This window comes from Ursus americanus, chromosome 17 (assembly GCF_024610735.1).
Source record: "Ursus americanus isolate L20-20 chromosome 17, mUrsAme1.1.p, whole genome shotgun sequence".
In the NCBI taxonomy this organism is placed as follows: Eukaryota; Metazoa; Chordata; class Mammalia; order Carnivora; family Ursidae; genus Ursus; species Ursus americanus.
In genome coordinates, this window is record NC_142143.1 from 45,143,447 (window position 1) to 45,169,933 (window position 26,487).

Sequence of the window (26,487 nt, forward strand, 5' to 3'; positions counted from 1 at the left end):
TTCAGGGCAGGAGAGGAAAGCAGAGGTGGAGATTAAGCTCTATAGCAACTCTTGAACAAGGAGGTTTGATGAATTTGGGGCTGGTTAACACTCAGGTGCTCGGAGGTGGTGTCCTGGAGAGTTTGGAAGCTCCACATCCCCCCACCTTGCCCTAAGCATCTCTTTCATTTGACTGTTCCTGAATTGTATCCTTTGTAATAAACTGGTAAATGTAAATAAAGTGTTTCCTGAGTTCATGAGCCATTCCTATCACCTATTTTTTGTACTCTTACATTCAAGAAATTCACTTTCTGAATGGATGTGGAAAGTTAGACACTAATTGGGACAGGAGAATGGTGAATAATAGCCTGGACATACCAAAAATCATACCCTATGGCTGGGCACTTTTCTTATGGGTAAAGACCCTGAACAGCATAGCCTGGAGATGGGCATGGACAGAAATGAAGGGTCTTCTCACTTTCCTTCAGGCCAACAGTCTCCTCAGTGTTAAGAGAGTAATATATTTATAGACCATTTGAAAATGGATTCGCAATCCAATTACATCTACTTGTGGTTTATATGTATACTAGATTTTGGCAAAAGTTTGAGAGTCTTCGATTTTAGTATTATTGTAATTGTCACATTTCTTCCCATATCATTTCTAATCATTTTAATGGGAAATTGGTAAAAGTTGCATCAGAAGCCATTTAAAAATGTGAACTCTCAAATTTTTTACAGTAGTATTCTATGAAATCCCTTGGGGGATTTATCTGTCATTCTTCATTTTTATAACTTCTCTGGATAAACTGTTGACTTCTCTTGATTTTGATTAAAGAATTTAATTTTTTAGATAAGTGAAAGTTTAATAAGCACAACATTTAGAATCTCTAAGCTAAACATCTCAGAGAAGGCTCTAGTCCTCATTGTTTTCTTATTAGGTTGCTAGGGCTGCCGTAACCAAGCATGACAAACTGGGTGGCTTTAACAACAGAAATGTATTGTCTCAGTTCTGGAGGCTAAAAGTCCAAAATCAAAGTGTTGTCAGGGTTGATTCTGCCTGGCGGCTGTTAGAAACTGTTTTATGCTTCTCACCCAGCTTCTGTTGGTTTGCTGAAAATCTTTGGCATTCCTCGGCTTGTAGAAGCGTTATCCCAATCTCTGCATTAATCTTCACATAGTGCTCTCCCTGTGTGCATGTCTGTGTCCAGATTTTCCCTTTATATAAGGGCACTCATCACATTAAATTAGGGGCCACCCTACTCCAGTATGAATTCATCTTAACTAATTACATTTGCAACGACTCTTTTTCCAAATAAGGTCACATTCCGGTGTATAGGACATCAACAAATGAACAGGTGGGGCCTATAACTTAACCCATACCATTTACTATATAATAAGCAGATCTCCAAGAATTCTAATCCTACCCCCCCCCCCATACACTTATGGCCAACTTTCTAAAGTAAAGACAGTGGGAAAGGACAATTAAAAGGCAGAGGTAAGAAAGTGAAATAACTTTCACTGAACTCTTGTAATGTGCCAGTTAATATTAGGCATCTGAAGCATATTATATCATTTTATCTGGTATCAATTATATCAGGGAGGTAGGCACAAATGACAAAAGCTGAAACTCAAAATATTACATCGCTTTCCAAGGATCAGTTAGAAACTGGATTCAGATTTGGATATGTTTGACTGCAAAGCCCCCACATTTTCCTCTACTCCCTCCTTGCCTCTCTGCAAAGGCAAAATATTGGTAATGTAATTATAAGAATAACAACAACAGTAACTCATGGAAATGTTTCATTAAAGCAACTGCTTTCTTCCAGCATAAAGCAAAACAACAAACAAAGCAATAGATGCTATTTCTGACAGGGTGGTTCTGTTCTCCCTAAACATTCACAGCAGGATTTTCCTTCCTACAGTCCAATAGAGGTTCATTTCTAGGAGATAAAGGGAGAAAAGAAACAATAGAACCCAATTTAAATATTTATGAATGTCAAAAATGAAAAACTCATATTTTTTTTACATTTCATTTTGAAATCTTCAGCCTGATGATAAAGACAGTGCAATCCCAAGACTTTCATAACAGCAAAGCTAACAATTACTGACGCCTCCTATGTGCCAAGCACTGTGCCAAAAGCTTGTCATATGCGAACTCATTTAAACCTCATACAATCTTGTGGGTTAACAGTGGCATTACGTCTACTTTACAGATGAAGAAGCAGAGAAACACAGCTCATCTTCAAAGCCTGGTCCTCAAACTTCTTGGTGAATAGAAATTAAACCACCAAATGGGAGTTGTCTGTGATCAAAATTATGTTTTGTAGTCAAACATGGCTTTGTCTAATGGAGAATTATAGTGGTTGGAGCAAGGAGTTTGGAGTCAGACCTGAAGTCAAGTCCCAGTTCAACCCTTATTAATTACGTGAACTCAGGCAAGTCGTTTAGCCCTCTTGGGCCTCATTTATCATTTTCAAAGTTGGGATAATAATACTTTCCCATAGGGTTATTGTGAAAATTAAGTGAGATAATACATGCAAAGCACAACCACTGCTGCATAGTAGTAAGTATTTAATTTATTATTTTTATGCAATAGGCATAATATGCATTTGAATATTATTCAGATACGTTTCCATGTCTTATAAATCTTGTTAACTGGCAACTTCTCATCCTATAAAAAAGAGAGTTCAAATGCTTCAGGAAAAGGAGATCGTTGTTTATCTATTTCTGTGAGATTGAAACGAGACTCAAAAGCCAACTTTTGCTAAGAAAGAAATGATTTTTAAATTTCTTTTAGCTTTATTAACATACAGAGAATTGAACCTGAATGTCTAAAATATAAATTTCTTTCTTTGGGGAAGGAAGACACTTCTTTGAAGTCTCTCTCCACTGGCTTTCTGTCTAGATTAGAATAAGGACATGGCATAGAGGAAGTAGGGATTAGAGGAAGAAGCACAGCGAAAGGAGATCAAGGCAGTCAGTAGCAGGGTCCTTGTAACAGCTGTTTCTCCTTAGAATTGCGAGCACCAGAAAGCACCTCAGGAAAGTGGGTAGAAAGAAGCACTTTCAGAAACATCCAGGAAGGTAGAAAGCCTCCAGAAACATCAAGGCTAATGGCCTCTCTAGGCATAATATAGGAAGGCTGCCAACCTCTTGGAGAAGTCCAACGTGGAGGGTCACTCTGGGAAGGACATGGCCTCGCGCAAGATGTCTTTCTATAGCTGAAGCAGATCCTGAAGGAGCTGTAAGCCAGAGACCATCTGCTGATCACTCTCTCAGCTACCAAGGCAGCAAATCTTTCCTTGAAAGGGGATCTGGGCAGAGATCCTTATGTCTACCACAGCCAGTGTGAGGCAAAATTCCTAATTCCCCCTACCCGAGGTACTCTGAAGTACCTACTAGCCCCAAAGAAGCAGACTCTTGAGTACTGAGAGGGTAGAGGATGGAAAGGCTGCTGAATAGATTTGCAGACAAATAGGGCCAGTAGTCCCTTGGTGAATGCCATTTGAGAAAGCATCCTTCCAGCCACTGGACATCGGAGACCAGGAGGATTCTGAGACCAGCATAGATTTGAGGACCCCCATCTTGCCACCTAAATCACACCTATATTACTCTTCACATCCAGATGCCATCTTGAAGTTGAGCAAAAGGAGCCCTGAAGCATTTAGCATTTACCGGAGTTAAGAGACCAGAGATTGAAAAACCTAAAGAGATTTTAAATGATTGGATCAGACTAAGATCCCATATTCAGACTAAAACTGGGTTTTTAATTTTCCATTATCTAGCTGGCTAAGGGATCATCCGGGAGAGAACATCAGTTAAGAGGTACTCAAGGAAGCTGCATCTGCTTTGTACATTTGTGTGTGGTGTGAGGTACATTTTGTATCTGCTACATTACCAAAGAAAAACAAGCACCAAAACTTCATTTAACAAGAATTCCAGACTTGGAGGAAAAAAACGAGGTGGGAGGAGGGGTCAGGATAATGTTTTTTGAGAAGATACATTATGCAATCGCTAGCTTTTGTTGGTGGACAGTGTAATTTTTCATACTGGCTTACTTCCTATATGAAGTTCTGAAATATTAGGACCTTATTCACTCTTGCTGACCATAAAAATTATATGTTAAACAAAGCCTAAGATTTAGTAACCTACAAATCATTTCTGACTTCCTGCTACTGTGAAAGCCTATACCCATAGGGGGAAAAAATGGTTGTAGTTGATCATAGTTCCCTATGAAAATTACAAACACCAAAATCTTTGGCAGCCAGAGACTAAAGAAAATTAAATTCACATAAATCTCTTCATCAGCAAGTAAAAGCCAAAAACAACACAATTGAGACTCTGGGATCAAAGAATTGCAAGATGTGAGAGGCAGGCCATCTCCTGTCAGGAGTCCCAGGCACAGCTCAGAATTGATGGACAGAACTTCAGATGAGAGAAGCCTGGGCCATCCTTTGGCTGTGCCGGCCCCTTGAGAAGGAAGCCACAGATGAAAATGTCAAACAAAACCTCGGACCACTGTGGTTTGAATTCAGTTTAAACTTACTAAACCCTTCAAAATGCTCAAATGCTCAAAATGATCGTTTTCACCATGGCTGCAAAAGTCTAGCTCTGGAAGGAGTTGCAGTTCCATTTCTGAATCAGTTTTGGGGGGATAACGGAATGGAACCTGGAGGATGTATTATATAGTGTTACGACATGTGCTCTTAGGCATGTGAACATATCTTTCCAACCTCCCCAAAGTGTCTATAAGTGAACTCCTTTTCCTTTTTCCATCTCCTCTAGACATCCATCATGTTGCAAATAAAACTAATTTTTAAAAATAATAATATTAACAACTGACAGTTACTGCACTTTGACTACATGCCAAGCACTGTTTACTAAATGATTACAATCATTTTTTTCTTTTAATTCCTCTAACTCTTCATGAGATAGGCATTATTTATTATTATCTCCATATTATCTTAAATAATATGAAGCTCAAAGAGATTAAGTAACTTGCAAAGTCACACATTGAGGGTAGAACTGAGTAAAGAGCCAGAAAAGATTCCCAAGTGAGGAAAAGCATGAAATTGGCATAATTTTGTCTATGAATTCTGTGGTGTTGTCTTAGTCTGGGTTACCCAGAAAGCAGAGCCTGAGGCAAGGATCTTATGGTATGTCTACTTGATTAGGGAATACATTTCCAAGTGTGAGGGACGAGGGGAATGAAACAGAAAAGGAGGACCCACTATGAGACAAGATGATCAGGTTGGTAGCTGCCAAGTGAGACTAGTTTGTTCAAATCCACAGGATCGTCCTCCAGGAAGGTATATAAATTGCATCTCAAAAAGTCCATCTGGAGGGAGAAAGGAAGGAGAATTTATCTACTAGCTGTCTGTCTCCTTTTGTCAAATGTTTGCCTCATGGGGCATTCACTCCCTGTATTTCAGTGATTCACATATGAGAGTCCTAAACAGAATCCTGTGGCATTCTGTATCTTGGCATTAACCCCTCCGGGGGTGGAAGATGAGAGGCACATGGTGCAGTCTGAGGTGAGACACTGTCAGCAGGAAGCCATATAGAACTGCTGGTGCTGAAACAAGAGTGGGACGTGGCTGAGAGGATCTGAAGTGTTGCCTCAGAGGTATCTGAGACCTGTGTGTCTTTTTTTCCCTGCAGGATAGAAAGAAGCAACTCAGTTCTAGAGTGCTACAAGTGGTTGGGATGCTTATTAATGACTAGGATGCGGAAAGCTAACTTGGAGTCCCACGGAGACATTGAAGTAAATTCTCATGCCTTACTCTACAAAGCAGTCTTGAGGCACGTTGCACACTAGCAGTTTCAAAGCATAAAAAGGGCCAAAAGTGGAGGAGAAGAATATGAAAATACCCACTTAGTCATTGATTCTTCCCAGAAAATAAACTGGGGGCGGGGGAGGGGGTCCAATCAGTTCCTGGAGTTTCCCGAGGAATCTACCCTTTTTCCTGGAGTGGGAAGTGCAACCAACTGTAGTGTGATTTCATTTTGGTTGGACCATCTGGGTTCAGACCATTGAACTGCATAGAGTGCCATTGCATAGCTCCCTCATCTAGATAGAGTCTGATAAAATGTCTTGGTCCTATGCAAAGGCTTCAGGAAACAAAATCCCCTTTGTTTTGGACTCAGCAGGGTACTAACAGCCACAAGCCCACCTGGAGTCTATGACAGTTAAAATTAATTTAATTTGAAATTAAAATGCAGGGCTTTTAGTGATAAAAGTTGGTAACTCTCCATAGACTAGAACTAATCCCTATTGTTCTAAGGAAAGTGGACCCTGATAAGGAAGGTCTTCTGATTTCTAGAGCCCAAGCCACCTGACTGAACCCTAATTGCAAGGGCAGCTAGGAAAACATCTGTCATTTTTAACTAATATAGTGGGTAGTAATCTCTGCCTTACAAATGAGAAGAATTACCCAAATTCTAGGTAGCCAAAAAAAATGTCAGATGTCCATTTTTGCTCCTTTTTCCCTTTCCTGTTAACTGATTCTTTGCCTGATACCAATGCTCTCCTTGTACCTATGTCCTTGATATTTACTGCTAAATCTCCTTGATAGTTAGCACAATCAAAAAAAAAAGAGACATGGCAGAAATAATCTTGCAGGTTTATCTGGCACTCCTTGTCTGGACTGTCTTGGTTTGGTTGGTCCAACAGCTGCCCAAGCTTGGAATATGATGCTTTGCATTTCAAATCTGCACATAGGATCTGAAAATTGGAACCACTAGCAGAAACAACTACATCACACATAGTTATCCAACTCCCCAGTAGAGTTAATGCTGATTTATTATGATATAGGAGACTTGAGTTATAGCCCTTGCTTTTATTAACTAACATTAACCAACTGTGTGATCTTGAGGAAGTGACTTCATTACTTTGTATTTGGTTGACTAATCTGGAAAGGAAGAAGGGAAGGGAAGGGAAGGGAAGGGAGAGGAAGGGAAGGGGAGGGGAGGGGAGGGGAGGGGGAAAAAGGCTGTGGGATTAAGGATAGGGGAAAGAAAACTAACACATGGGAGTACTGGTAATGTACCAGGAGTTTTACTTTCAGCCTTTACAAAAAGCTGTAAGACATTTTGTTGATGAAGAAACTGAGACAAAAAGGCCAAATCTTCCCCCTAATCATAGAATTAACAAACTGCTGAGCCAGGATTTGAGTCAGTTTCATCCAGCCTCAAAGCTCTTGCTCTTTCTTCATTTCTCTTTTGAAAACATTTTGAATTATAGAAATAATAAGAGCATTATTTTTTTAAAAATTTAAATGAAAAAACTCGTGTCTCCTTAGACCATCATCCCTCCCCAGCCCCACCCTGCTCCACCCGGACAAACCTTCTCATGTCACCATATATAGCACTCTTAGCATGTTAGTGTGTATCCTTCCGGAGTTTTTCTATGCGTTTGTACACTATGCATACAACCATAGAAAGCATATCATATTGTTTATATGTGTGTGTATCTTTCTACAAAAAATGATGATATCATTTTCTCTATATCTTTTTGCAGCTTGTTTTTTCATTTAACAATGGGTCTTGCAGCTCTGGCTGTGCTAATACATAAAGAGCTCTCATTCCTTCTAGTGGCTGCACAGTATTTCACTGCAGAGAGATACAAGTTTCTTTAGCCACTCCCCTGCTGACGGATATTTAGTATGTTTGCTGTGAGCCCGTTTCTGTTCCAACATGGTTTTCTGTTCCCCCACATCCACAGATGAGTCATACAGCCTCTTTTACCTCAAAAATTCTGTGGCGTGAAGAAAATGAAACTAGTCTGAGGACATAATAATTCACTTTCAAACAACTCATTTATTAGGTAGTGAAATAACACCAAATTGTGAAATGCATACGTTACCATGAAAAGAAAAGAGCCAAAGAGACTAAACAAAAGTATCCAAACAAGTCCAGGCAGGCTAACTGGCTCTCTGGCAACTAGAGACAAACCCAGAGTCTACTTCGTGTTCACTTAACTATGTGACTCAAAGTTTTCATGGATATTCTTGATTACAGCAGTTTATTCTATAATAGTTGAGGTTTAACATGAAAGCATGAAATGTTCTGGTTACTATGCATATCATACTATTTTTAACTATAACGATAATCCTTTAGAGCAAAGCTTCTTATCTGCATTCCATTGGTGAAACAGACTGAGTGTTAAAGAGGCTAAGTAAGTTTGGCCAAGGTCACAAACTAGTGACAGGACCAAGTTTCAAACCCAAGTTGTCTGTCTTCTTTCCACTGTCCGTCATCCATTCCTCTTAGCCAGAGTTAATCCAGAAGGACCTGATCATAAAGAACAGGTTCACACCTGATGAAAAGGATGTCAACACCTTCTCTTGTGCTTACCTCTTCACTTCATCTCCCACTCTCTTCTCTCTCCTGGACCTGGTCTTAAATTACTTATAACTCCCCCATAACACATTGCTATGGATTGCGGGGCACACTGTTTCTCTTTTTCTAGAATATTCTTCTACTCTTTGTTGGGGCAACTCCTACCCCTTTTTCAGCTCAAGCATCACTTTCTCCAGGAAGCCTTTGCCGTAGCAGCCCCACTTCACACTTGTCCACCATTGGGTTAAGGACCCTTTCCCACAGTGTTTTCTGTTTACTTTTGTCACATCACTTGACAATGAATGGTGCCTTTTTGTTGCTTGCCTGTCTCTCTACTTGCCTGTCTTCGCAGTGAACTCCTTGAGAATAGGAACCACGGCTCATTCGTAATTGAATCTCTAGCCTTAGCATAGTGCCTCATGCACGGTAGGCGTTCAATAAATGTTTGATGACTAAATCTTAGAGTGACAGCGAAATAGAACCTGGAAGTGGACTCTTTAGCCCTATACATGCTGCTTGCCCCAAGATAGTCACCTTAGTGCTCCCCTTCCCCCCACCAGCCTGTTGAGCTTCCCAACTCCTCACTTCCTGAGCTGGCAGGCATTTTTTTCTGCATCAGATAACATGGGGAGAGTTCGGCAGATGGGTTCAGGAAGCCGGGAGTTTCGAAGCCTGGGAACCTTAGAGACAAAGTCTCTGAAGACAAAGCAACCCTTCCTTATGTAGAATCCAGGTTTATTTGATCTACAAAAGATGGGGCATTCCTCTACCTCACATGAAGCTGGCAGAATAAAAGGCTAAGTAAGAAAAGGGAGCTGAATTTTATTGAGGAAAAAAATACATTGTAGAAGAAAAATAATGGAGATCTCCTAGGAAGTGTCAAGGAAAATGTATCATTCAATAGTTTTAAAGAGCAAAAATCCAAAGATCCAAACCAGGAATGTGTGAAACATAAACAAATTTTGCAGATGATAAATCGCTCTCCTATATGCATTTTTCTCTTTTCAGTCACAGATCATTTGATGAAAAGAATCTGTTTATTCCAAGTTTGCCAACGTAGTTTTTGTTTTGACAGTTCAAGGGATGTATCAACTTTCCTTAATGGCCTTCGAAGCCTCACAATGTAGAAATTTGGTATTCTAGGCAATGTTTAAAAAATATTCATGGAACTGAAACATACAACTTGTGTTGACTAAATATTAGGAAGGAATAAAATAGTAGCATCGGAAAGAAATTGCCATAAACTCCAGAAAAGGTTGATACTGCCATCTGAGTATTTGATTATTGTTAAAAATAATAGGTAACAATTCTTTTTTTTTTACTGCATGCTGACTATATGCTAGCCATAGTGCTAGACTCTAGCAATGCAGCAGGAAGCACAACAGGTATGTCTTGCCCCTGAGTGGGTAGATATTAAACAGATAATTACACAGATATGTATATAATTATAAAGGTTGGTAAGAAGAGAGGATTTTAAAGAAAGAGTAATGGGGGAGACCTACTCTAGATTGATAATCAGGGAAAACCTCCTTGAGAAAATGGTATTTAAGCTGGGACCTAAAGAATGAGAAAGAGGCAGCCAGGTGAGTAGTGGTGGGGAAAAAGTTATAGTCACACAATATATAGATATCTTGACATAGGAAAGAGCTTGGCCTTTCTAAGGAACTGAAAAAACCAACTATGGGTTGTTTTCCTGCTGGTTGTGAGATTAATTGCTGCCCCTACCCCTATCCCTGGTATGTAGCACAGGGGCCTGACCCCTGCAGCCTATTTCAGGCTCTCTTGTCAGGAGACTCTACTGAATAGGGCCAACAGTACGAACTGGTAGGAGACTAGAAGGTAGGCAAAAGGGAGAAGCTAGGGTATTTCTACCTCTTTTTTTCTGGTTCAAGAGAGACTGTCCAGCAGTGGTGATGTTTTCTCCGTGGCTTTAGTTTTTTGGCTTCGAGTAAAACACAGTGATAACCGCTGTCCTTTATTTTGGAACTAAGATCATTCGCTAGGGACACAATCCTTACCGTTTAATGGCACCTCCTTGTACACAGGGGCATAGTGGTGATTACAATCAACCTAGCTGCTTCCTTCGAGAGGGTCATAAGTTTATAAGAAATAGCAAGGCCAACACATTGCAGCATCCACAGATTAAAGCCCCATCCATTTTCCCACTAAAAGAGGGAGGAAAAAGAACCCTATGACCCATTTCTGGAACAGCTTGCAAAGCCATTAAAGTTTTGGTCAGGCAGCCAAGGTTTTTAACAGTGACTCACATGATCAGAAATCCACATGGAAGCAGCTGCCTGAATTTCTCTCTCTCTCTCTCTCTCTCTCTCTCTCTCTCTCTCTCTCGGCTAACGATAGTGAGTGGGGAAGTCTACCCTTGGCATAGGAAAATTGCACATGACCTAGAGTGAGTTGAGTATAACTCACATATTTATAATAATAGTGATCATTAATTGGGAACTATCGCTGTTCTAGCATCCATACTAGTTACTTTACAAATAATATTAAACTTTCATGATAGATCAAAATCACCCTCAAGGTTGTTAGTATTATTTTGTCCTTTTGTAGAAGGGAAACTAAGGTTTGAGAATATTGTGAAACTTACTTAAGTTCAAAGAGACAGTAATTTGATACAAGTTCACATCTGTTTGACTTTAAAATCCATAATATTGTGCTACACTACAGCATTTCCGTTTTTGTTGGTAATCTCAGAATAGCTCAGTTTCAGAGTGGAAATAAGCATTACAAAACTAGGGAATGAATTATATTCAGCTTTAAATATCAACAGTAATTGACCCAAGACCTCTAATTTGTGACTGGTGGCAATGAAAGAGAAGCAAAAGGGTGTTAGATCCTATTGATCTATGGATTTACTTGGGGAAGCCAGTAGTTCTTCAAAACATTTGTTTTTGTTGTTGTTGTTGTTTAAAGATTTTCCTTTTAAGTAATCTCTCCACCCAACGTGGGGCTTGAACTTACAACCCCAAGATCAAGAGTCCTATGCTCTACCAACTGGGCCAGCCAGGTGCTCCTGTTGTTGTTGTTCTAAATAAAAATTTCAGATATGTTGCTCTGGCCCCCAGGTAGTGTTTGATACCCAGGATCCATCCTCTTTGAGTATGATGATCAGCGCATTCCTTATCACAGAAGGCACATGAGAGGTTGTTTGGTGCTAACTACAACTAACCTAGTGGCTGTCTGGAGTATTGTGCAAAAATTCTTCTGGGAATGAATCAACAGAACAGCGTGCCTTGACATCTGTCATGACTTTGGAGTATGATGGAGGCAGGGGGAAATTTATACTTGCCCTCCCTGCCCTAGTAATCCATGGGTGGTACTGACAATGCCTTAAGTGCTTTGTGTTTCCTTTTTCTACTGGATTTCCCAGTCCGGTTCTTCAAACCCTTACAAAACAGTTCATTATAATACATGATATTGGATAGGGAAAAACATATATCTCTTTTTCTTTCTTTTCGTTTTTGAAATACAAAAGTAGGAACAAGAAAAGAGGGGAGTTTGATAATGGTTGCTGATAGAGCACGCACAGGAAGAATGACCTCATACCACACACACTAGACCTCTGAATAGAGTTTATTCAGAGAAACTTACAGAAGCAGGAAGAGGAGCAGGTGTGCAGCCCCTCCTTTGCCTGTTGCTCTCTGAGACAGTGCAAAGTGATCTCGCAAGCCTGCAGTCTAAACTCTGGGCTAGTAAGCAGCGTGCAAGGAAGATCAACATCAGCTGTGGTATGAGGAGGGCCTAGAGTCCCAGCCTTGGACTTTGCCTGACACGCCTTCTCAGCATTCATGTTTACAGCCATACCAGACCCTCCCTGGCGTGAACAGGAGCTCAGGCACAAGTCTTGCAGTTTCCAATGTATGGAACCTTGGCCTCCCAGCCTGCTCCTCCACCTCAGTTCTCTCTCAGGATGCTTGCCAAATAGTCCCGCCCTGCAGGAAGCCTCCCTCATTCTGGGAGGACTTCCAGGGGCTAGTCTCAGATAAATGAACCTTTACTTCTCACTGCAGCATAAACCTGAAGCCCTCTGAGGACCAGCTGAATTGAGAACATCTTATCAGAATGTGTTTGGCTGGGTCTTTGCCAGCACATCAAGTATCTTGGCCTATAGTACTTATATTGTCATCCTATCAGTCAAAAGAAACTGATCAAATCAAAAGTCTTAATTTCACAGCTCAGAGTTGTTCTCTCCAACACATCTGTCTAAATTCTTGGTAGTTTGATTATAAGCAAATATGATCCTTCTAGTAGCCTGACTGATCAGTTCCTCAGAGTTTTTTCCTCCACTGATATTGTCCTTTACCCTACCTCAGCCGCTCATGCCCACAATCACATCATGAATCTTATTATTACCAATAATTGCCACTTATTTATTATCTGAATTTAATATCCGCACTTCTCATCATTCCAATTCGCTGCCTCTAAAGTTCAACTTTAACAATGCTTTGACCTCATCGGGATTTCTAGGCCGTGGATCCTGGTACATTTTCCCTGTCCTTCACCGCCTTTGGGCCTCCATCCCTTCCCCTCTTAAGTCTGTGACAACCATTATCATCATTTTGTGCGTGTACCCTCAATTCCTTTGCTTCTCTTTCACATAAACTTGGGAAAACACAACCTTGATTGAATCTCTCTACCTACTCCTCATAGTTTGTGGTTGAAAGGAAGCGCTCTACCCTGCTATTATCTCCATTTTAAATTCGTAATTACAAACATCAAATGCGCCTGATGCTGCCTGGCCATCTCACTGGACTTGCCAGCTCCATTCACCATGAAACTTTCCTACACAACTCTTTCCACTTTCTCGTCTCTCTTCAGACCCTAACAAACTTCCTCCTCCATCCTTGCCCTCAAATGATCACCTTCTTTCCTACTCCCTTAGGAGAACTGAAGCACTCATAAGAGAATTTCTTCAGCTCCCTGCTGCCTATCTACCCTGTAGTAGGACCTGCACATGCATACACTGCCTTCCTGCCTCTTACTAGAGAGGAACTCTCCATGCACCTCGGGCCAACACCGCCAGTCCCCTTCACACGTATGCAAAGACATCACTCCTGTGAATTTCTTTCCTTCTCCTATAGCATTATATTTCTCCCATTAAAAAAGAAAAACTTTCTTGGTCCCATCTCCTAAAGCTATTGTCCCCATTTCTCTGTTACTTTAGCGGCAATATTTCTCAAAAGAGGCTTCTATACCTGCTTTCTCCAATTCCTTTCTACCCTTTCTGTCGTGAATAACCCAAAGCAGTCAGGCTTTTGACCCCACGACTTCACTGGACCTGCTCTTATGAACTTCACCAATGATTTTTACATACTTAAATTCAGTCAGTCTCTGGAGCATTTGGCAGAGTTATTCTCATTCTTCTCCCTGATGCACCTTCACCTAACTTCTGGGATACTACCTACTCTTGGTTTTCTTCACACCTCACTAGTAACTTCTTATTGTCCTTCACTGATTCCATCTTTTTGCCTAGACTTTTTAACACTGGAAGATCCATAGCTCAGTCTGCGGGCCTCTTCTCTTTTTTTAATCTGCATTTATTACCGTGGTGATCTCATATAGCTTCTCTAAGCTTTGTTAGAAAGCATCTAGGTTGACCTATACTCCAAGGTAGTTGTCCTTAAGGTGTGAATGTTCTGGAGTCTTGACTTAATTCTGTAGATATCCCCTCTGCCTCTCCACCTAGGTTAATTAGAACTTGAACATTTCCCAGCCAAGTGCAAGCTCTGGTAATTGTTCAGTTTCTTCTCCAGGAGTTAGGGTTGCCAGATAAAATATACTTGGAACATCTACAAACTTATTTGTTGATTTTCTGAAATTCAAATTTAACTGGACAGTCTCTGTTTTTATTTACTAAATCTGACAGCCCTACCAGTGTTTGTCCATCCTTGTGGAATTTCAGTCTGCTTACACATAACTTAGGAGTTCAGCTAAGAGCTCACAGTTCCCCTATACAGATTTATGGAGCCTAGTTCTCTAGGTTGTTTTTTTCTCCCAGTACTCTGTTCTACAAATTCTTCTTTAGCCTCCACCAATTCCAATTTTTTCTTTTCAACTCACTAAGAAGACTGTGCTCTACCTCGGCATACTCACCCTTTGCCACAGCCCAGAAAAGGAACCCAAGCAGAAAGCCAGGGCAACTGTAGGGCTCACTTAATTTGTTTTGCTTCCCCCAGGGATTACAGTTTTGGGCTGCCTATGGTCCAATGTCTGAAGACAATTGTTTGGAGGATTGACCATCCTGCTAAAGAATTGTTTGGAAAGGCCCTGAGGCTACCTGAGAGAGAGCAGCCAAGAGGAGTCCAGTCTTTTAGTTAACTCTGCCAGGGTGCCAGACCCTCTAGACTGGCTCAGTGGCTAGCTGAGTACCACTAAGTGACATAGTCATTGCTATGTACAGTGAAATCGTCGCCCAGCCAGGACACCTGGGTGGCTCAGTCAGTTAAGCACCTGCCTTCAGGTCAGGTCACGATCCCAGGGTTCTGGGATCGAGTCCTGCATCAAGCCCCACATCGAGCTCCTTGCTCAGTGGGGAGCCTTCTTCTCCCTCTGCCTGCTGCTCCCCCTGCTTGTGCTCTGTCTCTCTCCCTCTCTCTCTGACAAATAAATAAATAAAATCTTTAAAAAAAATAGTCGCCCAGCCAAATCCTATTCAAATTCCTAACCCCCAGAATCACAAGGTATAATAAAATGGTGATGTTTTAGCCACTAGTTCTAGGGTAGTTTGTTATATATGAGTACACAACTCTAACAGCTATCCAGCTCCCCCAAGACTTTTGATTAATCCATCTTTTTTTCTACTCATTTGATTGTTACTTTTATCATTCAATTTTCTTTTGTAGACCTATTTCTTAATTTTTTATTATGTTTTAATAATCTTCTATTATTCATTTACCAGTTCCAAAATGGTTCATTACAGTAGTTTTATGATATATTTACTATCTGGTAAAGCTCATACTATCATGTCTCTTGTTTTTCAGAATGCCTCTGCCAATTTGTGCATTTTCACATGAGGTTTTATACAATTTTGACATGTGACAAAAAGTTTACTGTTAGTATTTTTATTGGGACTAGGTTACTTTTCAATCTGAATTTGGAAAAAATTCACCGAAAATTTAGAGGAAATTTTCCATTTATTTTTCTTCTTTGATGAACTTCATTTGTTTAAAATTTTCTTTATGTAAGTCCTTGGAAAATTCTACATGAATAATTTACATGAATAGTTTACCATTTTTGTTATTATAAACAGAAATTAGTGTTCTGTTTTTCCAGTGTATTGCTGCTTGAATGGAGGAAATAAATTGGCTTATAAATATATATATATAATTTTTTTTTTAGTAGGCTCCACAACCTGCGTGGAGCCCAGTTCAGGGCTTGAGCTCACAACCCTGAGATCAAGACCTGAGCTGAGATCAAGAGCCAGGTGCTTAACCAACTGAGCCACCCAGGCACCCCCGGCTTGCATATTAATTTGAAACTATTCAATGACCACGAGTTCTTGCTTCTTACAATTATGAATTTGAAATTTGTAGGTTTTCTTTACATCACCCACTTACAATAATAATTTTGCCTTTCTTTCCAACATCAATCTTTTTAATTTTTATTTCTATATTGTAGGCTCCATGAAGGCAGGGATTTTTGTCTCTTTTATGTACTATTATATCTCTAGTACCCACCGGCCAGACATGTGATAGATACTCAATACACATTTGTCAATTAAATTAATAGTGCAATAATTAGGAGGCAGGCTTTGGAGTCGGACTGGCTGGGTTTGAATTCTGACTGCTACTTGTTTGATATATTACTTTATCTCTGAGTTAAATATTCTTAATCTCAGATTCCTTTTTCATCAGTAACTTGGTGTTCAATAGCATCTATTTCATAAAGATGTGAAGATTCAATGAGATGAATAATCCATAAAAAGATCTTAATGGAATACTTGACACACAGTAGGTTCTTGATGTATTTTTCTTTTCTATTATTTCTCTTCATTATAGACTATAATAATAGTAATAATAGTAAATTGCCCCTGCACAATTTACCATTGCCCCTGGCTATAGAGTTTATTCTTTGTCACATGAATTCTATAAATCCTCTTTTTTGGTTTGCACAAGAATAAACCGAATAATTTATTCTGAGCAAAATTCAAAATTATAAATATTTTGAAAATCCTTTCAAAAAACGTGTAGTAACAACATATATTTAATGTGTGATGATTGTACGTTTTAGTTTTAATTTTTTTCCAGTTTTATTGAGATATAATTGGCATAGAACATTGTATAAGTTTTAGGTGTACAACATAAAGAGTTGCTATATGTATATATTGCAAAATGATTATCACAATAAGTTTCGTTAACATCCATCACCACACATAGTTGTAATTTTTTTCTTATGATAAGAACTTTTAAGATTTACTCTTTTAGCAACTTTCAAATATACAATACAGTGTTGTTAACTATAGTTATTATGCTGGATGTTACGTCCCCAGAGCTTATTTATCTTATAACTGGAAGTTTATACATTTTGACCACCTTCATATAAATGCTTCTTTTGCACAGACTTTTCTTCCTTGGCAATTTTACCTGCCGTTTGTCCTTACCCTCCAACTCAAATTGCCAATGCTAGCCTTAACCATTCATGAAAGCGTTAATGATAAAAGGATTGCCTTTATTGTATACAGAGGATATTAAAACTGCTTCCTGTTTATTTGAGTTCTGGCTGCTGTGGCCCCTAAAAGAAATAATTTGAAGAACCACATTTTCCCCAACTTCCAAGTCTTAGTCTGACAAAAGGATTTTTGTCCAAATTTATGAATTTATTTACATAAAAATCCTATGAAAGCATAAAAAGTAGTCATGTTATTGTGCTTCTAATAAAGCACCTTTGCTAAAAAGAGTAAATTACATGAACTTGAGACTATCTCAGGAAATTTCCAGTCTTCTAACTTAAGTTTGAAATAACACTCTTTTAATTCAGTCTTGGTTTACTTCCATGGATACATTGGCCTTTTATACTTTTGACTTCCTTAAATACTTTTATTTATACCACGGTTATAAATATTTCCCAGTGCCCTTGGATTTAGGATTTAAAAGATCATTCTTTCTTCCTGTAGCTTCCCTTACACTTATGAGTTTTTTACCTGGATGAGGTAGAGGCTTAAACTCTTTTTGTGGGTAGATTTTGCATTTTAAAAATGTGTATTCCAGGACCTAAGGCTCTGACTTTCCCATGTTGCTGGAGCCAGAGTTCCAAACCTTGTGGGTGATCACTCTCAGGGCCAGTATATTATCTCACCAGAGCCTCACATCCTGGGCCTATTATTGCCTCTACCTGCCAGGAGCATTGTCTGAAGCTGACAGTGTTTTCTCCTCACTGGTATCCCCAGCCAATCTAAGGCTACAGAAAGCAGCAATAAAAGCTGGGTGATTTATTGGTTTGTGTATTTGCTTTGGAAGTGTCCTCTGGTGCCATGTTTCTGGGCCAATAATTTTCAGACATTTGTTTGTTAAGGTAGCGTAAGACTCTCTTCCAATATAATCTTACATGGTAGCCCAAGAGGTAAGCGAGATGGAAAGGTTATTGCTCTGGTTGATGTAGGGAAAGAGTCTGGAGCCCTGTCTGCTCAGTGTTCCTCATTCCCTATTCCCTCACCTGGAACAGCATCTGAAGGTCTTCGTGGAAGCGCTGGTGTCAAGGTCCCAAGAAGGTAGAGTCTCCAATGGTAGACCTCAGTTTAAATGATTCTGTTAAGTATTCTGTTGGGCCTGCACAGCGTTGTCCTTTACTGTATTTTTTTCCAGCTGTTTTATTTTCAAAGTAATCCCAGTGAACTCTTCCAGCTGCTTAACTTGATATTTACTTTGACATTTCTAAATGGGATGCTTACTGCCATTTTGGATTTGTGGGTATTAGACATTATCTACTCACTTCCTACCATGGGAGATGAAGATTAAACTCTCTTCCTATTTCTCCCCACATCTCTTTCTCTTATCTTCACACTATAATTTTTAATTTAACCAAGAGTAAGCATTTCTCTTATTATGACAATGTAAATATTATTTGCATTTGAGTCAAGTAGGATGTTAGTTTGGGTACAACTTTTGATTTTTCTGAAAGTTAATAAATGTTTTACAAATTATTTTGCTTATTTTTTTTGGACCTTAATTGCATACTTGAATTTAATTTTTCAAATGCTCAAACATGCCGGAAAATATATCTTCCATTCCCCTCTCACACCCCAGTTCTCCTTCTCTGCTCCGGTCTGCACTACCTGCCCTCTAAGTCTGCTGCACAGCTAACATCATGGGTTCTCTTCCATTTGGGATTCCTGTGTTCTGGATGCCATGTTTTCCAATTTTTTAGTTTATCTCCTCTTTTTGTTGGAGCACATGCTCTGATTAGCCTCTTGAAAAATGATTCATGGAAGGCACATACTGCATCTTTGCTGTCTGAAAATGCCTTTTTGTACCTTGACAAAACATTACATATAGAATTCTAGCTTAGAAATAATTTTCAATCAGAAATTTTAAGTTATTTTTCTGCTGTCTTCTAACTTTCTCTCTTCATAAGGATACCCATTGCTGTGTGGCCTTTTTTGCTCCTTGCACTGTGCATTCAGTTGGCCTTTTCAATCTGGAAACTCCAGTTCCTTTAGTACTATATTGTATTATATGTCTGAGTGAGACATTTTTAAAGTATTAATTGAATGCTAGAGAGCAGCATTAATTAAGGATAAGTTGGGGAACTTATTAAATTGTCTGTAGGTAATAACAATGATGACTATGATTGGGTAGAATCAGCAAGTTAAGATATTAATAAATTTCCTGAAGGGGTCTACACATCAAATGCTTTGATTATTTAATTTTTATTTATTTTATTATTTATTTATTTGACAGAGAGAGGGAGAGAAAGAGGGAGCACAAGCAGGAGGAGCTACAGAGAGAGAGGGAGAAGCAGGCTCCCCACTGAGCAGGGAGCCTGACATAGAACTCGATCCCAGGACCCTGCGATCATGACCTGAGCCGAAGGCAGGTGCTTAACCGACTGAGCCACCCAGGTGCCCTGGTTATTTAATTTTTAAAAAGAATCCATCTGGGCAGTTATATACTGTGCTATTAAGGGGTTAAACAACTCTCTCCTGGCCTAATTTTCCCATTTGGAGAACATCCCCTAGAGAAATACTCCTGGCCTCTCTTCTCACTTCTTAACTTATCCCTTCCCTTAGGAGGAAAATGATGTGACTGAATTTATGAGTAGGAACTGAGCATGCTCAGCTTCTCACGTTCTAGTATCTCCTTCTTTGCAGCCAGCCTGGCCACAAGAGGCATGCTGCATTAATCTTTTCTCAGCCTCATATTTAGGGGCTTATCTCTGTGGGGTAAGTTGTCCATCCTGCTTCTGACTAGGTGTGTCTAACTTAGGAGAATATATTAGGGAGTCCATTGTAACCATACACCTGTGTTTTCAAATATCAGTTCAATAATAAGGTAATGTTTGTATTTTAATTGGCTCTGAAGTCAGTAAAGGAAAAGAAATGTTATTATCCCCCCAAATCCCAGCATGTTTGTTACTATATGTGTATATATGTGTACACACACACACACACACACACACACACAATGAGTAGAGGATTATTTACCCCAAATCATGGGTGGTTTAAGGGATTCAAGAGCAATTTTGATATGGCTTGGTTTTTCCTGTCTCACTGCATTTGAAACCCAATACCCACATCATCTGTAAAGCTAGCATACATTATTCCCAGCAAAGGAGAGTGAACTTCATATTTGCTAGCATGTTCTTATAGCCTTATTGAGTGGGTACTGTCAAAGCTAACAGTGACCATTTTCATTAGTAACATAGGGAACATCTGAAGCTGTTTTCACTATGATAAATTCCCAGAGGGTTCAGTTTAATGAAGACATTCGCCTCAATGCACTTGTGTGGCAGTAACATATTTCTAAAATAATAGCAGACTCGCTGCTATTAATCCAAACAGGACTCAGATCCACCAGCTTTTTTAAATCTCATGTTTGTTAAGAGGGTTTATGACTCCATCACCTTTTCAGTGTGACAAACTTTTTCCTATAACAAACATCTAGGTAATCCCAGCCCTTACAGATATGCTGCATGACCAGATCATAAAATGGAAAAAACACCAGCACCTTTTTTTCTCGTGTCTAAAAGATTTTTTTCCTTCACCCATTTAATTCCTTCCTCCATTCATTGAACAGATATCGTTTGTTTATTTGGTGTCAAGCACTATGTTAGATACTAGGAGGTAAAAAAAGAAAAAGGTCATTATGGAGAACACTGGCATAGAATATAATGATAGTATAATATAAGCTGTGTAAAGATATATGCGGATTGCGTTGGGAACTCAGCAGAGGGGGTGATTTTCTCTGGCCAGAGGAGATGGAAAGGTTTCCAAAAAAGACAAATTGCTACATCCTCTTGAGTTTAGCAATCTCACAATTAACTTCTTATATCAGATTTTGACCAAAGGGCAACTATATGAACAAATATATATACGTGTGAAGATTTGGATGAGACTTCAATCATGTTAAAGTTATTTATATTATAAATTATTATTATTATTATTATATTATATAAATGAAATTCAAAAAAAGAGTTACTAAAGCCCAGAGGGAATAGGACTAAGATTGTGTTGTAGTCCATTTAGTTTGGTATTTGGTCCCCACAAATGTAACTTGGAAAAGACCACATAAAAACAAAAATTACATAATTTTTGGTAATGCAAAAAAAAAAAATCTGATTTGGAAATAATTCCTTCCAGAACTCCAAGTCTAATTTACATATTTGAGTAGCAGAATTAGTCTGTGAGCAATTCTATTTGAAAACAGTGATTAATTAATGCATAAAACATTTTTTGAACATGTATACTGTATAGGAAAGAATGCACTAGATTCATGCAGTGGTGGAGAAATAAAATTCCTATATAGATAAGGCTGATAATATAAAAGGCTGAATCAGGCTATAAAAGGCTGAATAGAGAGTGATCAAGCCCATGGTGAAATGCAGAATGCATACCTTACCCAAAGAAATTTTAATTTTAAAAAAGTGGGCAGGCCAAATAAAACACATTTGGTAAGCAAATCTGGCCCATCGATCAGTTTGAAACTCTTGGATTCAGGCAATTCAAATACTAATATGATTCCATCCCTATCCATGGAGTTCCCAGACCATTGGAGGAGATGGACTTGTAAATAACTTTGGTGCCATAGTTTCTGCACTGGTAGAGGGTAGCTGAGCAGTGCTCTAGGAGCGCAGCTCACCGCCTACTCAAGACTGGCAGAAGTCCTAAAGTGGGAGTTAGTACCATCATCAGTCAATAATTCTACCTGTTATCCTGTAAATCATCCCCTTCTTAAGTATACTTCAAGTTTTCTCCCCAGTATTGTCCACAGCTTACTTTTCTTCATTACATATTCTATTATCATTTACCTATATGGAAAATCTATTTTTTTCTGTAATAATTTCAGTTGAATACATTTGAGGTTTTTCAGTTATACAGTTAACATCACACATATGAACAATTTTGCCAACTTCTTCTTTTTCGTTATTTATACTTCTTTTCTTTTTTGGTCCATATGCCTTGGCTGAGACTTCCAGAACAATAATGGTGTATAAGTTTGATTGTGGCCACCCTGTGTTGCTCCAGCTTCCATAGGAATTCTTCAGATATTTTGCATGAAGGTCACTTTAAAATATATTAAAAACTAATTTGAAGGGTATATACTTAAAAGAATCGAAAGTAGGGACTCAGATGCATATTTGCACATCAGTGTTCATAGCAGGATTACTCACAGGAGTCAAAAGGTGGAAGCAACCCAAATGTCCACTGATGGATGAATGGATAAACAAAACATGGTAGTACATACAGTGGAATATTGTTCAGCCTTAAGAAGGAATGAAGTTCTGGCATATACTACAATGAGGACGAACTTCAAAGACATTATGCTAAGTGAATAAGCCACACATAAAAAAAACAAATATTGTGTGATTCCACTTATATGAAGTATCCAGAATAGTCAAATTCATAGAGACAGAAAGTAGAATAGTGATTACCAGGGGCAAGGGGTGTGTATATGGGGGCTGGGAGGGGTTGGGAGGGTGGGGTGTGATAATAAGAAGTTACTGTTTAATGCGTACAGCTTCAGTTTGAGAAGATGAGCAAGTTCTGGAGATGGATGGTGGTGATGATTGCACAACAGTGTGTGTGTACTTAAATATGATGAATTTTATGTTATGTTTTTTTTACCACAGTAAAACGTTTGGAAGTATTTATTTATTAATTTTTTTCAAGTAAGCTCTATTCCCAATGTGAGGCTTGAATTCACACCCCGAGATCAAGAGTCGCATGTTCTACTGACTGAGCCAGCCAGGCACCCCAAAAGTTTGGAATTATTTATAGCATTCCTTATATTCTGGAATAGTTAAAATGATGTAGATCTTAAAGTGGCATCTGTTCCTTGAAAGTTAAAAACAATTCACCTATAGAACATTCTGAAGCTAATTGTCCATTTTTTCTTGATATCTGAGATTTTTTTTTTGGATCTGAAACAATTGCCAACTTTTTTTTTCTAAGACCAATTTTTATTGGTCAGCTTCTATCTCCTTTTTTTTTTTTTTTTTTTGATAGAAAGAGAGTGTGTGAGCCCAGGGTGGAGGGTAGGGGCAGATGGAGAGGGAGTGAGAGAATCTTAAGCAGACTCCCCCACTGAGCACAGAGCCCCACACAGGATTCAATCTCAAGACCCTGAGATCACAACCTGAGCTGAAATCAAGAGTCCAACTTAACCGACTGAGTCACCCAAGTGCCCCAGTTTCTATCTCTTTTCAAGAGAAAACTTGGGTAACTTGTATTTTCCTAGGAACTAACCTATTTTATCCAAGCTTTGTACTAGCCAAAGCATTTCCTTGTAATTCTTTGAATATTTTGCTATATCTTATTTCCCTGTTATCTCTTAGTATTTTGTATATTCATGAACTCTCCACATCCCCAGTGAAATAATAGGCTTGCTATATTAGTTTTATTTACACACACTCCCCCCACCCAGCTATTGTGTTTCTTAGTTCTAAAGTTCCATTTAATTCTTTGTTATGTTATTCTTTTCTGAGATTTTCTTTTTTTTTAATTTGTTTCAAATATGTTCACAAGTGCTTGTTAAGATATTTTTATGATGGTTGTTTTAAAATCCTGTCCGATAACTCCAAGGTCTGTCTCATCTTCTTTTTGGCAATTGTCGATTTGTCTTTTCTCATTAAAGTTGAGGTTTTCCTGGTTCTTTGTATGACAGGTGATTTCAATTATATCCTGGACGTTTGCGGTATTGTGTTGTGAGACTCTGTTTCCTCTTTAATCTTCTTTTGTACAGGTAGTCATCCTGTTTATGTTTGCATTTGTTAAATGTCTACAATTATAATACACTACACCTTTTGCAATCCTGTTTTGGCATTATTTCACTCTTTTTGTACAAAGAGCTTCTCTGAGAAGCCCCACATACTTTGGCTAACTCCATTGTCCTCTTTATAATTAGGATAGCAAGAAATACCACTTGTTTGTGTACTGCTCTTATTTAACTTGTAACATCTCTTCTTTCAAGACCTTCAAATATTGTCTTACTTACCTTCTCCCACCAAGGGCTGCCCCAGGCCATTTTCATCTATCCCATCTAGTCTAGCTTGTCTTCAGCAGCTAATTAGACACATCGGTATTTAGCTTTATAGTCATCCTGCAAATCTTTCTGAGACAGTTAGGCTTTCTCCCCCTCCATCCTCACTTCATAGGCAGCCTGGGGTTCCAACTCCCCTTCCCAGTCCTTCCTCCTCTGGGGGCGCCTGAACTGCCCTTCCAGAGGGGATGTTTGTGCCCACACTCCCTTCAGCAACAGCTGCTGCTAATTAACTTATTCAACTTACTCCTCCTGGAAGAGTGATGTAATGGCTTGGAAATATTGGACAGAACTACTGCTTTTGGGCATTGTGAAATTATTCAACCGGCACAGCAAGCAGTAAAATCAGAGTTCAGTAACATTCTCATCAACACGTAGGCTCTAGGCTCTAAAGGAGGAAGGCTGGTAGGGCTGCAAAAAGGAGGGAGAGGAGAGGAACGCTAGACTGTCTGTAGGGTCAGAGCCTAAAGACCCCTGAAGCACTCCAAGCCTCAAAAAGACTTGGAGAAGTATTAGAAAGTCAGTTAAATACATGTATTCTGGCTAACAACGAAGAAAACGCCTGGACTAGGTGGGATATGAAAATGGCCTGGGACAGCTGTAGGTGGGAAAAGAAAAATAATGAAATAATTGTAGAACTTGAAAAAAGAAGAGATGTAAAAAATTAAATGATAGCAATAGTAAACAAACAAATGGACAGCCTTTCCGCTTTCCTAACTTTAAAGTGGACAGTGAAGTTAGCCAAAGTATGGTGTTGGGCTTCTCAGAGGCTCTCTGTATAAAAAAAATGAAAAATGCCCAAACGAGATTTTTAATACTATGGCATATTGTTTACGGTTTACATTTAACAAATTAAAGCTTTTAACATCATAAAAAGGAACAGTGTGACTGTGTTCTTCACGAGAAAGTTCTAGATTTTATTTTTTTTTAAATTAATGCCCATGATGTAGTCGTCCCAGTTTAAAGTGTGTGATGAGCATTCCCTTCCCCTTCAGATCTGACAGTGGTGCCTTCAGACTGAATGTGTAACCTTAACAGGAAATGGAGGCCTTTTGCATGGGAAGCTTGGGTCCAAGAGAAACGCCTCCCATCCGGTTGGACTCTTGAGTAATGTGTTGAGCAAGGTGACTTGCCTGCTCATCTGTTACTCATGTGAGAACTTGTTTTAACTGTGCTTCCCTCATTAGGCAGATCAGTGGGCCTGCGGGGGGCTAGTGCATGAGTAATAAATAAAATAAATAAATAAAATAAATAAAACTCCTATGTAGGACTTGACCTACTACCTCCATCCTGTTTTCAGGCTGGCTATGGGACAGATGGTGGGAAGATAGTAGGAATGGGAGGAGAAGAAAATATTTGTCTGCAAGCAGGAAATGAAGGCCTAAGTCCCGAACAGGTTGAGGGAATGCGGCCTCTGATCTGTAGACTGATGGGTAGACTGATGGGTTGCTCTGCAGGGCCTGCATCTCAGAGATAGAATCGTATGCATGCAGGGCAATTGTACGCGTGCAGTGTGTTTCTAGGCTTGCACTGTAGCTGTCTGTGTGTCTCTGTCCATGTATGGGTGGCTTCCTGTCTCTATGCCACAGGGCATCTCAACATCTGGCTTGCTTTCCAGGCCCCCTTCTCACTCTCCCATTTTGTTTCTCCCTGTGGGCTTGGTTATTTGATTAAGGAACTCTGAGAAATGAATCCATTTCTTTATCCATCAATCCCCCAGAATTCCTTAGAGGCAATTTCTCTCCCCCACTTCAAGGGCCTCTTCAGTCTCTACTGTCTCTGCCCTTCTTGTCAAACATGGCTCCCAGCAGATCTGATGAACCCGCTTGCACTGAGGAGGCCCCTTCCCTTCCCAAAGCATTTGCATCTGCAAAGGCGACAAAGCTCCAGGTCCACCGAAGCAATTTCCAGGTGGGTAATCCTAGGCACCAGTAGAAAGAGACTCTCTTTGGAGGAGTTTGTAGCGAGAGGTTCTCTGTGTGTTTAGAATTTTAATTTAATAAATAAATTATTTTTAAACTTATAAAATGCAGGTTATAATATCAACACAAAAGAATTTTTGAGGTTTAAAGTGATAGAGTGCATATACCTAGCACAGTGCCACAAAAGAAAGTGAGCGTTTGAGAACTGGCTGCTGTCTGCTGTGGGCGCTACCGCTCAGCTTTGCTTCTGCACCAGGCTCTGGGCGAGGCAATGGCACGAGCACCCGATACAATAGTAACAAAACTGTTCTCTCCAGACCTCCAGGAGCTCAGACTAAAGAGAAAGTTTGCACATGGACAGCTCAGTTCCCTCTCCCCGCAAATGTTTTCTTATATATTACCTCACTCAATTCTCTCTTTGTGCTTGGTATGTGTAATTTTTAACATTTAACAAAGGAATTGTCCAAGTTCCACACCCAACTTGTAACAGGTGTTCTTTAAGTGAACATCAATCAAAAGTATGTATATCACAGCAA

At 39.4% G+C, this 26,487-nt stretch overlaps 1 protein-coding gene across 22 annotated transcripts in view; it reads left to right on the top strand.

Moving 5' to 3' along the window:
- LOC123787133 (uncharacterized) overlaps positions 1-26,487 on the top strand; it is a 190,105-nt gene that overhangs the window by 113,566 nt on the left and 50,052 nt on the right. Inside the window, exon 1 of one of the 22 annotated variants that reach the window (XM_087868955.1) lies at positions 22,471-25,940. The exons of the other annotated variants lie outside the window; for them this stretch is intronic. The gene's annotated coding sequence lies outside the window, so the exon portion shown is untranslated. Of the gene's footprint in view, positions 1-22,470; positions 25,941-26,487 lie in introns of those variants that run through there. 22 annotated transcript variants of the gene reach the window in all.